Raw genomic sequence first — 14,374 nt, forward strand, 5'->3', positions numbered from 1 at the left:
AAGTCTACAACCATCCTAATCTATGACATTGAATTTTCTCATCTGAAAGGCTACAGTAGCACTCCGTTATATCCTTATAGCCACACCTACCCCTCTTATCTGTTTTTTACACTGCTGCCAGAGTGATCTTTGGAAAATGCAAGTCTTATATTACTCCTTTGCTTAAAAACCCTTCAGTAACTCCCCCTTGAACTTAGGGTGAAGATCAAACTCCTTGCTATGGGCTATGATGGCCACGCAATCTTTCTGCAGCCTACCTCTCCAGCCTCATCTCTCATGACTTGTTTATGTACCACAAATGTGGAAAGCTTTGCTTTAGAGCTTTTGCACATACCTTCTTCCCTCTGCCTGTTTCCTCCAACTTATCTTTGACACTTATTCCTGGTTAACTTCTACTTATCCTACAGGTTTCATCTTAAAATTCATTTTCTCAGGGAAGCGTCCTCTGACCCCTGACATGGATGTGCTCTCTGTCCTTTGTCTTCATAGTACCCTCACGTTTGTAATATGTGAGTATTTGTAAAATTATTTGTTTAATGTTTGTTTCCCCTTTTAGACTCTAGAACTGTAATAAGGGACTTACTGTTTTACTCCCTGCTGTATCCCTTCTCCTATGTAGTACCTGGTATATATATTTGCATTGAATAATTAGTGGAAAAACCTACTAAAAGTGGTACCATGATCAGCCCGGGTGAGCCACTTAGCAGCAGGAACCTGTATGGGAGAGAGTGTTCTCACTCCTGGAGGGACTCAGGTAAAAGTTGGGATGGGCTTACCATGAAATGTAAAGCAGTGGAGGAAGTGGGAGGACCGACTGCTATGAGAATGCCTTCCTTCCTGTGTCTCACCCTTTGTCACAGCTATTTAGGACTCCTTTCTGGTTGTTCGACTCCTTATTTTGCCCTCATTCAAAAACTGTAGGGTATTTTTCTTCCTGTTGAGTTATTGTTTCTAGAATTCACTGGACATATAAACTTCATATCCTTTGGGATTGGTTCTAGACTATAGATTGCCAGAACTGAAAGAGTCACTACTGCTATTACTGGTATGTGTAAGTATCAGCTTACATTTAGTGCTTGCCTGTGCCAGGCATTATTATATAATAATCTCCATTTTACAGATGAGGCAGTCAAGTCGTAAGAGACTAATGAATTTTCCCAAGGAATTTTATATATAATCTGGTCCAACCCTCTTATGTAAAAGTGAGGAAATTGAGGCCTAGAAATATTAACGACTTACCAGTAACACCAAGTGTATTAGTTTCCCAAGGCTTCCATAACAAACAGCAAACTGGATGGCTTAAAACAACAGAAATTTGTCTCAGTTCTGGAGACTAGATGGCTGAAAGTATTGGCAGGGCCATGTTTTCTGAAAACTGTAGGAAAGAAAAAATCCTTCTTTGCCTATTCCTAGCTTCTGGTGGTTTGTGGGCTGTTTTTGATATTCCTTGGCTTGAAGCTTCATAACTTCAATTTCTGTCTTCATTGTCACAAGGAGTTATCTTTGTTTGTCTGTCTTCACATGGCCATCTTTTTTTTTTTTTTTTTTTTTTTTTTTTTTTTTTTTTTTTTTTTTTTTTTTTTTTGAGACGGAGTCTCGCTCTGTCGCCCAGGCTGGAGTGCAGTGGCCGGATCTCAGCTCACTGCAAGCTCTGCCTCCCGGGTTCATGCCATTCTCCTGCCTCAGCCTCCCGAGTAGCTGGGACTACAGGCGTCCGCCACATCGCCCGGCTAGTTTTTTGTATTTTTTTTTAGTAGAGACGGGGTTTCACCGTGTTAGCCAGGATGGTCTCGATCTCCTGACCTCGTGATCCACCCGTCTCGGCCTCCCAAAGTGCTGGGATTACAGGCTTGAGCCACCACGCCCGGCCTCACGTGGCCATCTTATAAGGACACTAGTTATATTGGATTAGGGGCCCACCCTACTTCAGTATGACTACATCTTAACTAATTAAAAATGGCAAAAACCATAATTACTTTTGCGCCAACCTAATACATCTGTAATGACACTATTTCCAGAAGGTCGTATTCTTGAGATACTGGGGGTTAGGACTTCAACATATCATTCTTTGGGGGACACAATTCAACTCATAGCACTAAGTAAGTAATGGAAGAGCTGGCATAAGAATCCAAATAGATTTGTCAATGAGATAATTTTTACATTGTGCCCCATATGAGTTCATATTCTTGTAATGTATTTATTCCTCATTCATTGGATATAACTCAAAGTTTTAGTCAAACCTCTTTTTAGCCATAGAGCAATTTTGAGATTTATATTTTATTGTCTTATTTGTGGTTGACTGTTATCAATTTTATTTTTTAACAGCTTTATTGAGTCATAATTGTCAAACAGTAAATTGCACCTATTTAAAGTGTACAACTTGATAAATTTTGGCACATATATACACTTATGAAACCATCGCCACAATAAAGATAGTAAAGATATCCATCACTCCAAAACTTTCCTTGAGTTCCTCTCTCCCATTCCTATTCCTCATCCCAAAGTAATCACTACTCTGCTTTTTGTCACTGTAGATTAGTTTACATCTTCTGAGTTTTATATAAATGGAATTATATCATATGTATTTTTTTTTTGGTCTTGTCTCAGTCTAGTGTGCTGCTATATAACAAAATACCTTTAGGGTAATTTATTTATTTATTTATTTGAGATGGAGTCTCACTCTGTCACCCAGGCTGGAGTGCAATGTCATGATCTCGGCTCACTGCTACCTCCGCCTGCCAGGTTCAAGCAATTCTCCTGCCTCAGTCTCCTGAGTAGCTGGGACCACAGGCATGCGCCACCATGCCCAGCTAATTTTTTGTATTTTTAATAGAGACAAGGTTTCACCATGCTGGCCAGGCTGGTCTCGAACTCCTGATCTCATGATATGCCCACCTCAGACTCCCAAAGTGCTGGGATTACAGGCGTGAGCCACCGTGCCCAGCCAGATAGGGTAATTTATAAATAAAAGAAATTATTTGTCACAGTTCTGGAGACTGGGAAGTCCAAGATCAAGATGATGGCAGGTTCAATGTCTGTTGAGGGCTGCTCTCTGCTTCCAAGTTGGTGCCTTTTTGTTGCATCCGCACACAGCAGAAGGTGGAAGGGCAAGAGGGGACTAATGCTGTGTCCTCACATGGAAGAGAAGGAAGGCCCAGACAGCTCTCTCAAGCCTCTTTTATAAAGGCACTAAGTGCTTTATGAGGGTGGAGCCCTCAAGACTTAATCACTTCCCCAAAGGCCCTCCTCTTAGTAATATCACATTAGATATTAGGTTCCAACATGTAAATTTTTTTTTTTTTTTTTTGAGACGGAGTCTCGCTCTGTCGCCCAGGCTGGAGTGCAGTGGCGCAATCTCGGCTCACTGCAAGCTCCGCCTCCCGGGTTCACGCCATTCTCCTGCCTCAGCCTCCCGAGTAGCTGGGACTACAGGCGCCCGCCCCTGCGCCCGGCTAATTTTTTCTATTTTTGGTAGAGACGGGGTTTCACCATGGTCTCGATCTCCTGACCTTGTGATCCGCCCACCTCGGCCTCCCAAAGTGCTGGGATTACAGGCGTGAGCCACCACGCCCGGCCCCAACATGTGAATTTTGGAGGGACACATGTATGGTCAGCCTTTTTAAATTTTTAACAATTCTAATGGGTGTGGTTATATTCCATTGTAGTTTTAATTAGCTCTTCCCTAATGATTAATGAATTGTGCAGCTTTTCATCAGATACTTATTTGCCATCCATGTATCTTTCGTGAATTTTCTATTCAAAGCTCACCTACTCTTGGCCATAGTCATCAGCAAAGGAATCAAGGATTTTCTTTTTTTCCCCTTTAACTGTGAGGTCTGTGTTGCTGGAACAAAAATTTCTGAAAATGAGAACAACAAGCCTAATCTTTCCTAATCTCCTTCCCTCTTCTTTTTCTTTTTCTTTTCCTTTTGAGACAGAGTCTCACTCTGTTGCCCAGGCTGGAGAGCAGTGGTGCGATATCGGCTCACTGCAAACTCCGCCTCCTGGGTTCACGCCATTCTCCTGCCTCAGCCTCCCGAGTAGCTGGGACTATAGGCACTCATCACCACGCCCGGCTAATTTTTTTGTATTTTTGGTACAGATGGGATTTCACTTTGTTAGCCAGGATGGTCTCAATCTCCTGACCTCGTGATCTGCCTGCTTCTGCTTCCCAAAGTTCTGGGATTACAGGCGTGAGCTACCGTGCCTGGCATCTCCTTCCTCATAAAGAAAGTTTATTGGTTTTCAATAAAATAATACAGTGGAAGATCAAAGCATTACTTTTGTATGGAATGGCAGTATTTCCTGTCCAGAGAACTGCTGCTTCTACTGGTGGCCACTGTGCCCTGGGGTGGTCTCTACTGTGGGGCAAAATGATTGCTTGCTTTTCTTCTAGTGTAGCCCCCTTCCCTCTGCTGCTTGCTCCTTTGGATGCAGCATTAAAAAACGGTAGGTCAAGTTTTTAGGACGTGTGTGAATTTAGCAGCTCTGAGGCAAACTGCTTCAAAGTCCAATTTACATCCAGATTTGGGGATGATCAAAAAAGTCCACTGTTTACTACTGCTTTTTGTTTTGTTTTTTTAAATGGGCAGAAAAGTTCATGTCTGGCTGACTAGAATCATAGACGTGTGTATGTTTCTTGCTCTTCTAATACCACAGAGAGCTTTGAGATAAGTAAAAGATAACAAAAGCAGCCATAGGTAGCCAGCCTAGGTATTTTCAGTATTTACTGAAAATACCATCCTCTCCTTACATCAGTACAGTGCCACCTTTGTCCTGTCAGGTGATCATATTTGTGAAAGTCACCATTCTGTTCCACTGATTTGTTCACCTGTCTTTTCACCAGTACTATGCTATCTTAATTACCATAGCTTTGTAATGGATCTTGATATTTGAAAGTGTGACATGTCTGGTTTTTTCTTCACAAAAGCTGCCTTAGCCACTCTTTTTTTATTTTTTGAGATGGAGTCTTGCTCTGTCTCCCAGGCTGGAATGCAGTGGCATGATCTCAGTTCACTGTAACCTCCGCCTCCCAGGTTCAAGCCATTCTCCTGCCTCAGCCTCCTGAGTAGCTGGGATTACAGGTATGCGCCACCATGCCTGGCTAATGTTTTGTATTTTTAGTAGAGATGGGGTTTCACCATGTTGGTCAGGTTGGTCTCGAACTCCTGATCTTGTGATCTGCCTGCCTTGGCTTCCCAAAGTGCTGAGATTACAGGTGTGAGCCACCGTGCCTGGCCCTTTTTTTTTTTTTGAGACAATCTCACTCCATCATCCAGGCTGGAGTGCAGTGGAGCAATCTCAACTCTCTGCAGTCTCTGCCTCCTGGGTTTAAAATGCTTCCACCTCCCGAGTAACTGGGATTACAGGCATGCACCACCACGCTTGGCTAATTTTCGTATTTTTAGTAGAGACAGGGTTTCACCATGTTGTCCAGGCTGGTCTCGAGCTCCTGGCCTCAAGTAATCCGCCTGCCTCAGCCTCCCAAAGTGCTGGGATTATAGGCTTGAGCCACCGTGCCAGTCCTAGTTGATTTTTAAAAGACTAAAAAGAACAATGTTGTGCTTCTAGGACTGAATGAAAACACTCCACATCCAAAGCTCTGTTAAAAGAAGTGTCCCAAACAAAGAAATTAACTTTTCTTTCTTTCTTTTTTTTTTTTTTGAGACGAAGTTTCGCTCTTATCACCCAGGCTGGAGTGCAATGGCATGATCTCAGCTCACTGCAACCTCCGCCTCCTGGGTCCAAGCAATTCTCCTGCCTCAGCCTCCCAAGTAGCTGGGATTGTAGGCGCCCGCCACTACGGCTAATTTTTTGTATTTTAGTAGAGATGGGGTTTCACCATATTGGCCAGGCTGGTCTCAAACTCTTGATCTTGGGTGATCTACCCGCCTCGGCCTCCTGAAGTGCTGGGATTACAGGCATGAGCCACTGTGCCCAGCCTTAACTTATTTCTTAAGTGCAGAGTAAACATCTACAAAAAAATATGTATGCACTCTCAACTTTGATGATTTTATGTAGGGAGCAGAAAGGAGTTGCATTAGATTTTGATTAAGGATCTGTTTATATTAGTTACTGGTTGGGTTATTCTGGGTGGGAACTTTAGATTCCCTCCCTGGGTTTGTAAGGGGACAAAGGATAGGACCTTACCTAAATCCCCTTTCTAGGCAACTAACCTTAAAGTAAGAGATCAGTAAACATATTTTAACCAAATGTAATGCAAATCACCAAAGGAGGTACAGAATCTGCATCCACACAATGAAGAATCTTGCTAATTAAGTGGGGGTTAGGGTTCGTGCTGGGAGAGTAAAGAGGACTCTCCGGAGAAGTACAGGAGTGAAGAAGAGTATTTGTCAGTGTCTGCTATGTCATAAGCCACCCAAAATCTCAGTGGCTTACAACAGCATTTATTTTTCTTGCTCCTGGGTCTGGTGGATTGCTGATGGGTTGGGGTGGGGAGGAGACTACTTCAGGAGCCAGGATTTGGGTTGGGATCAGGTCTGTTCCAAATGTTTCATTCTGGGATATAGGTAGATGGCGAGTGCAGCTCTCTTCTGGCAATCACAGGAGCACAAGAGGCCAAATGACACCAGGCAAGCACATTTTTCATTTCAACTTATGTCATATCTGCTAACATTTCATTGGCTAAAGCAGGTTGCATGGCCAAGTTCAACCTTGATATAGTGGGGAAATAATACTCTGTCCTATGTGTGGTCTGGAAGATCACATGACATAGGAGGTAAGGAATTGGGAATAATAATTCATTCTACCCAAGGAGGGGAGAGAATTATTTTATTTTATTTTATTATTATTTTTATAAGACAGCGTCTCGGCCGGGCGCGGTGGCTCAAGCCTGTAATCCCAGCACTTTGGGAGGCCGAGACGGGCGGATCACGAGGCCAGGAAATCGAGAGACTATCCCGGCTAACACGGTGAAACCCCGTCTCTACTAAAAAATACAAAAAAACTAGCCGGGCGAGGTGGCGGGTGCCTGTAGTCCCAGCTACTCGGGAGGCTGAGGCAGGAGAACGGCGTAAACCCGGGAGGCGGAGCTTGCAGTGAGCTGAGATCCGGCCACTGCACTCCAGCCTGGGTGACAGAGCAAGACTCCGTCTCAAAAAAAAAAAAAAAAAAAAGACAGCGTCTCACTCTGTTGCCCAAGCTGGAGTGCAGTGGTGTGATCTTGGCTCACTGCAGCCTCCGCCTCCTGGGTTCCAGCAATTCTCCTGCCTCAGCCTCCTGAGTAGCTGAGATTACAGGCCCACAGCACCATGCCTGGTTAATTTTTGTGTTTTTAGTAGAGATGGGGTTTTGCCATGTTGGCCAGGCTGGTCTCGAACTCCTGATCTCTGGTGACCCTCCCACCTTGGCCTCCTAAAGTGCTGGGATTACAGGCGTGAGCCACTGTGCCCGGTCTGGACAGGATTACTGGATAGTTGTGAGAGCCCACCTTGCTGCTTCCTGGAATGTGGAGGTACAGAGAACTTCCTCTAGGAGATTTGGGAGATAATTAGTCCTAGTATAGAGCTGTGTAACACTAATGCTACAGTACAAGCCGGCCTCTCTTTATTTCTTCTTCAGTTTATTTTCCTGTTCTTTCACTCCTTCCTTCTCCTGGTTGGGAACCCTCAGCTGGGACTTAACCACGTGTGTTGCCAGCAAGACAAGGAAAGTATTTGAGCCAGCAGATGTAGCAGCAGCAGTGACAGCAACAGCAGCAGAAATGATGAAATCCAGTCAGAGAGCCAGCTACCTGGAAGGAGGCAGCTGCAGGAGCAGCAAGGCAGTGATAGTGCCAATTGGGAAATGATTTCTGTAATACAGAGGGTATGGCAAGGGTCAAATAAGATCTAGTGTCTGAAAGTGCTTTGTAAACTGTTAAAAGACAATGAATCAGGAGATTAAATGAGAATCTCTTCATTTTAGTTTCAGCTGATTCTTAAATAGATAGATGCCACATTCCAAAGTAAAACATAAAGTGGCCAGGCACAGTGGCTCATGTCTGTAATCTCAGCATTTTGGGAGGCCAAGGTGGGTGGATCGCTTGAGGTCAGGAGTTTGAGACCAGGCTGGCCAACATGGTTGAAACCCCATCTCTACTAAAAATACAAAAATTAGCCAGGTGCGATGATGTGTGCCTATAATCCCAGCTACACGGACGTCTGAGGCAGGAGAATTTCTTGAGCCTGGGAGGTAGAGGTTGCAGTGAGCTGATATCGCGCCACTGCACTCTAGCCTGGGTGACAGAGAGCAAGACTCCATCTAAAAATAAATAAATAAAATAAAACAAAATAAAAGATATTTTAATAGAGTGGTGGATATGCAAGATAGAAAGAACCTGGGTTTCTGAATGTCTTTGTGGTATAAAGGAGCCTGTCTACCCATCTTAGACTCTTGTGAGAGACAAATAAATGTCTAGCACCATATCTTTGGGACTTTCTTACAGCAGTTTAGTTATTTCCCTAACCTAATCACCCTGACCTTCTGCCAATCTTTCCCTGTCTCTAAATCAAACCGCTCCCACAATTTCCTCCTGTTTCATCTTGAGCTCTCCTTCTGCTGATGGAAAATAAAATTAACCTTCTCCACTAAATGAATTTTATAAGAGCTGGCATTTTGAGAACTAGCATCTAGAATGCCATATTCAGCTGTCAATTTTAGCCCAATCTGGATGACCCTCAGGAATTTCTCAGGCAATAATTTTCCTTAATCATCTTTCCAGAGGAGATACAGGAAACTTCAGTGGTGGGCTTGGAGAGAATGGGATTTCCAGCTGTTTATATCATGTAGGAAAGGCTCCATCTTGACCCATTCTGCTTGACACAGGTGAACTTGAGTAACTTTTATTTTGGAGGCAGAGATGGGGGAAGATTCAGAACTTCAAAGAATCTTGAGGAATTGCCCCATCTTCTGGGCTACCTTCTCCAGGAGCCATGTTCAAAGACATCTCACAGCGTACAGCTGGTCAGGTATTTAGACAAATCTTTGGCTTTGTAGTGTTTTACCCAGGCCACCTTAAGGATAGAGAAATAAAGTATAGATTGCAGGCAGGGGCAGAAGTCTGGGACCCAGCTGAGGGAAAGTTGGGCTTGTGGGCTGGAGCCAATTTATGCTGTTGGAGAGTCCCAGGTGAAGAGGACACATGTGGGTGCTGCCATGATGCCTGGGATGAATGCATCACATGATTACTCTGCCTCATTTTCTCATCGGGGGAACATTTTCAACCCTCTCCCAAAGCCCATGGCAAATCCTACAGCACAGATGCCACTAACATCAGTAGCCCAGATATTATCTGCCTCTCTCCCACCAAACCCCACTGGCAGAACAGCTGCTCTCTGCCCTTCACATTCCTCTTACCAGGCAGATACCACTTTAGGATCTTTCACAGTCCTCTTGGCACTTTGTCATCACCAATGTTATCATCAATAAACTCTGAAAGGAAAAGTGGATGAGTGGGGAGGGAAATCTTTCTTTCTCTATTTTGAATTATTGATCATTTTTAGAGGGGAATTCCCAGAGGAAACTGAACCCTGAGATTCAGAAATACTTTCTCTCTGGAGTCTCTCTCTGGGTTTGCCTTCCATTTTGCCTGGGTTTTCTTGTTTTTGCTTAGACTCCTTTTCAGAGCACTGGTCCTTCCAGAAGGCATCTAGGACATGATGGACTAGGGAGAGCTTTTGTTTTCAGGAAGCTGCTCAGGATGTCTGGAGTGTTGGTATGTGGGATGATGTGTGTACCAGGAGCAGAAAACATGTCTTGAAGGGTGGGAACCCATGAATGAGGAAGATGAAAAGGAGATTGGGAATCAGGGGGCTTAGCCAGGGGCCAGTGTGTCTTCCTTCTTTTTGTCAGGATGATCTCTGTGGGATCTTATTTCAGTGTGAGGACTGTTTATTCCCCATACTCAGCTTTCCCAGCACAGGCTGAGAGTCGGGTGATAGGGAGCAGTACATTCAGTTTTGCACCTATTTTACCTGCTCCCACTTCATCCAGCCCTCAGAGGGACAGAGTCCTTACTGCTGCACATTACGTTGCAGGCATTTTCTGACGAATGCTTGTGGTCTTTGCATCACAAGTTGTTCAGCTGCCGTCGTCACTACTGCCATCAGCAGTTTTTTTTCCATTAAAGGCCTGGGTGTTCAAGTTACTCTCACACTGAACCAAGCAGAGCCTTGTGTCAGAGAGAGCAAAAGGTATGGAGAGAAAAGGGAGAGTGCTCCATGATGAGAGGTCGCTCAATAGGCCACAGGAAAGATGAGACATAACTTGTGCTGCACTAGTGCTACCAGAAATGAAAACCAATTTTTAAGACTGAGTTGAGGCCAGGTGCAGTGGCTCACGCCTGTAATCCCAGCACTTTGGGAGGCCGAGGCGGACAGATCACCTGAGGTCAGGAGTTCGAGACCAGCCTGGCCAACATGGTGAAACCCCATTTCTACTAAAAATACAAAAAATTAGCCGGGGGTGGTGGCGGGTGCCTGTAATCCCAGCTACTCTGGAGGGTGAGGCAGGAGAATGGCTTGAACTCGAGAGGCAGAGGTTGCAGTGAGCCGGATCGTGCCATTGCACTCCAGCCTGGGCAACAAGAGTGAAACTCCATCTCAAAAAAAAAAAAAAAAAAGAAAAGAAAAGAAAAAAAATACTGAGTTGAAAAAACTATGAGATCCTCAATGTCAGAGGTCATTTATAATTCATATGCACTCCCAGTCCTAAACAATAATTAACCCATGGAAAATATACAACAATTTATTAAATGCTTTTATTAATAAATTTAGAATTTTATTCCAAATAAAATAATAATTATAGTAAATTTATTAATTTAGAATTTTATTCCAAATCCAAAATTATTTGGAATCATTTTATGGAATTAAAATGGGAAGGCCCTGTAATCAATCAATCAATCAGTCAGTCACAGTCTGTTTCCCAATCAACATTTCCACCTCATCTCCTAGCCAAATACTCACTTGTATATATTCGCTTTTGTTCTATATCCCAAGGTACATGCAAGAGAAAAGGTGAAAAGGTAGTGGACGAAAATCCTCAGAAGGCAGCACAGAAAAACCATCCTTGGGGTTGATGAGAAAGAGTAGGTTTGGCATGGAGAAAAATGAAGAAAGATATTCAAGGGAAGTTGAAATAGTTTCACGTCTTCTAACCGATAAGATGGATGGCTGAGATTCTCAATCCCTCTTGTTACCCTCATCATCACTTCCCCTTCCTTCTTGCAATCCCAATCCAACTCTCTTGTGGCACTAGTAGAACAACCCTGAGAAAAACTTAGCTGATGTTCACTTGATTTAGAACTTTTCTGATCAAATAAGAATTTAGTAGGTTTCTTATCTATTGCACTTCTAGAAACAGTATGCCATAGGTCTGTGTGAGTCAAGCTATTCTGACTGCTGATTTGACTCTGCTGTCCATTGTGGTGACCAGGTACACCTTGCCTTTGGAGGTTGAGTGCTGCCAATTGGCCTCTGCCACCTCAGGATGCAGTTACTCCCATTGAATTTAGGTTTCCCAATTCAGTGACTGCAGTCCTCACTGTAAGGTCTGGGCTACAGAGAAGAGAGATTACAGAGCTCTTCAAGGATGCCAGGGCTTCCCTATTTCTTAGTCATAGTGAAAAGTGTGTCTTCTGGGCCCTGTCATGTGGGTGAGTAGGTCTTAAGTAACAAATCCACTGTAACATTTCAATATCCTTAAGCCTTTGAATCCTTTCTCTACATTAAATCAAGGCAGATCCAGCATTTCTAATTCACTTACTGTGTCCCACCTTTTGGTTCATGTTTCAGTCAACCAACTAAGCAAACTGTTACAATCCTTCCTAGTTCCCCAAGCTGCAACATTAAATGCAGAATTTCTGCTTTAGTGAGCCTATATCAATACATTTGGCTTTATTCAACTTTATGTTCCTTCCATCATTATCCCATAACTTCAATATCTATTTCCATGCATGTTCACTGGATTTCTGTCTGTATAAATTAGAAAACCCAAGTAATTCTTTTGGAGTGTAGTGCATGTCCTCATGGGTCACACTTTGTGCCTCACCTTTAGAGGCCTGCAGGGACTTGGGTCTAGCTATAGTTTTAGAACCAAAGAGGAGTGATGGGTATGGATTCTGAGGAGAATCGGCATTGTCTGGCATGGGAACTGCCCCAGGGGAGGCAATTATAGTTTCTTTAGGCAATGTGGGGTTAATTCCCTCAGACAGGGACAGAGGCTGCTGTTGCTGGGGTTGGGGAAGCTGCTACAAATGGGGATTTATTTAGAATTTTATTCTAAATAAAGGCCAATTCCAATTGGAAAATACAGTTACCTCATTTTGTTAGACATCCACTTGCAATCCCACAGTCTCCATCTTTTTATTGCAATGGTCTCTAGTCCATCAGACTTTGAAGAAGGGGCTACGCTGAAATCAATCCAGGAAGAAGTCAAAAGCTGTCCTGTCCTTCTCAGTGAGTGTGTCCTGGGATGAGCTGTTCCCTGAGCCTATGCAGAGCCGCCTTCACCTCTTGGTTCTTGAGGTTGTGGATGATGGAGTTGACATGGGCGTGAACACTGTATAGAGGACAGAGAAGACCTTTAGAAGCAAGGGGGACAAGTGTGCTATTGGGGCCACATAAACCACAATGAGGATGCCATAAAATACCCCAACTATGGTGAGGTGGGAGGAACAGGTGAAGAAGGCTTTTTGCCTCCCATGGCCTGAAGGTATTTGCAGTACAGCCCTCAATGAAGGCATAAGATGTCACAATCAGTAGGAAGGCGGCCAGTGTCAGGAAGACTGAGATGCTGACTTCAGCTCCTTACATGACTCCCACATTCCCACAGAATGGCCTGACTACTGGAGCAAACTCACCGAAATAGTGGTCAATCTCCCTGCTGCCAGGACAGAGGTGCTGCCAGGGCCATAGTGAAGGCAGAGGAGAAGAAGCCACTGAACCAAGTACCAGCGGCCAGGCAGTGACAAAACCAGGTGCTCATCAGGGCAGGACAGTGAAGGGGGCAGCAGATGGCCAAGTCACATAGGACATGGCAGAGAGCAGGAGGCACTCAGCTGCAGCAAGTGAGGAAAACACATAGAACTGAGCCAGACAGCTGACTAGTGAGATGACTTCCCTCCCCTCCAGGAAACTCTGCAACAGCCACAGTATGATGTTGGAGGTACAGCCAATCTCCAGCAGGGAGAAGTGGCAGAGGAAGAAGTACATTGGTGGGTGGAGTGTCCGACTAGAGGCCACGGCCAGCATGATGCGGGCATTGCCCCTGACTGTCACCACATAGATGGCCGGGAAGAGAGTGAAGGGAAGGAAGCTCAGGTATTGCAACTCCCCGAAGCCCACTAGGATCAGCCAGGTGGTCTGGTTCCCACTGTCGCCACTGGACTGCTTTTTCTTCCAGCTCTGGGTCCAAGAGAAGAGAGAAAGGTAGTTAATATTAACCAAGATACTATTATGGCCACACTCCATGCTTGGCTTATCCATTTATTCATCACAGCACGCATTGGAGACAGGCCTTATTGTCTCCCAGATGTGGAAGAGAAACTAAGACCTGTTTATTCAAGTCAATTATTCAAGGTCATTATGATGGAGTCATGATGTGAACCCAGGTTTGCCTGACTCTAAGACTCCCGAATGGTCTACTGTTCTACAGTGCTTTCCCAACCTGCTCCACCCACCTCTTTTTTTTTTTTTTTGAGATAGGGTCTCACCCAGGCTGGAGTGTAGTGGTGTGATCACAGCTCGACTTCCTGGGCTCAAGCCATCCTCCCACGTCAGCCTCCCAAGTAGCTGGGACTAGGAGCACATGCCACCCTGCCTGGCTACTTAAAAAAAAATAATAGAAATGAGGTCTCCCGGCTGGGCGCGGTGGCTCAAGCCTGTAATCCCAGCACTTTGGGAGGCCGAGACGGGCGGCTCACGAGGTCAGGAGATCGAGACCATCCTGGCTAACACGGTGAAACCCCGTCTCTACTAAAAAATACAAAAACCTAGCGGGGAGAGGTGGCAGGCGCCTGTAGTCCCAGCTACTCGGGAGGCTGAGGCAGGAGAATGGCGTAAACCCGGGAGGCGGAGCTTGCAGTGAGCTGAGATCTGGCCACTGCACTCCAGCCTGGGTGACAGAGCGAGACCCCGTCTCAAAAAAAAAAAAAAAAAAAAAAAAAGAAATGAGGTCTCCCTATATTGTCCAGGTTGGTCTCAAATTTCTGGGCTCAAGCAATCCTCCCAAAGTTCTAGGATTATAAGCGTGAGCCACTGCACCTGGCCCCAAACCCTCTTTAAGTGATAGAAATGTCAAAATTAGAGAGCAGCATAACGTTCTTCCAATCAGCAGGGAACTATTTATCTGGAGGTCCCGGCTGGGCACCAACAGG

General features: G+C 44.7%; 1 pseudogene; it reads right to left on the bottom strand.

Annotated features, from left to right (window-relative positions):
• Positions 1-12,182: 12,182 nt before the first annotated feature.
• Positions 12,183-13,469, bottom strand: LOC139356485 (olfactory receptor 11A1-like; annotated as a pseudogene).
• Positions 13,470-14,374: the final 905 nt, after the last annotated feature.

The sequence above is a fragment of the Macaca nemestrina genome, chromosome 10 (genome assembly GCF_043159975.1).
Source record: "Macaca nemestrina isolate mMacNem1 chromosome 10, mMacNem.hap1, whole genome shotgun sequence".
Classification (NCBI taxonomy): Eukaryota; Metazoa; Chordata; class Mammalia; order Primates; family Cercopithecidae; genus Macaca; species Macaca nemestrina.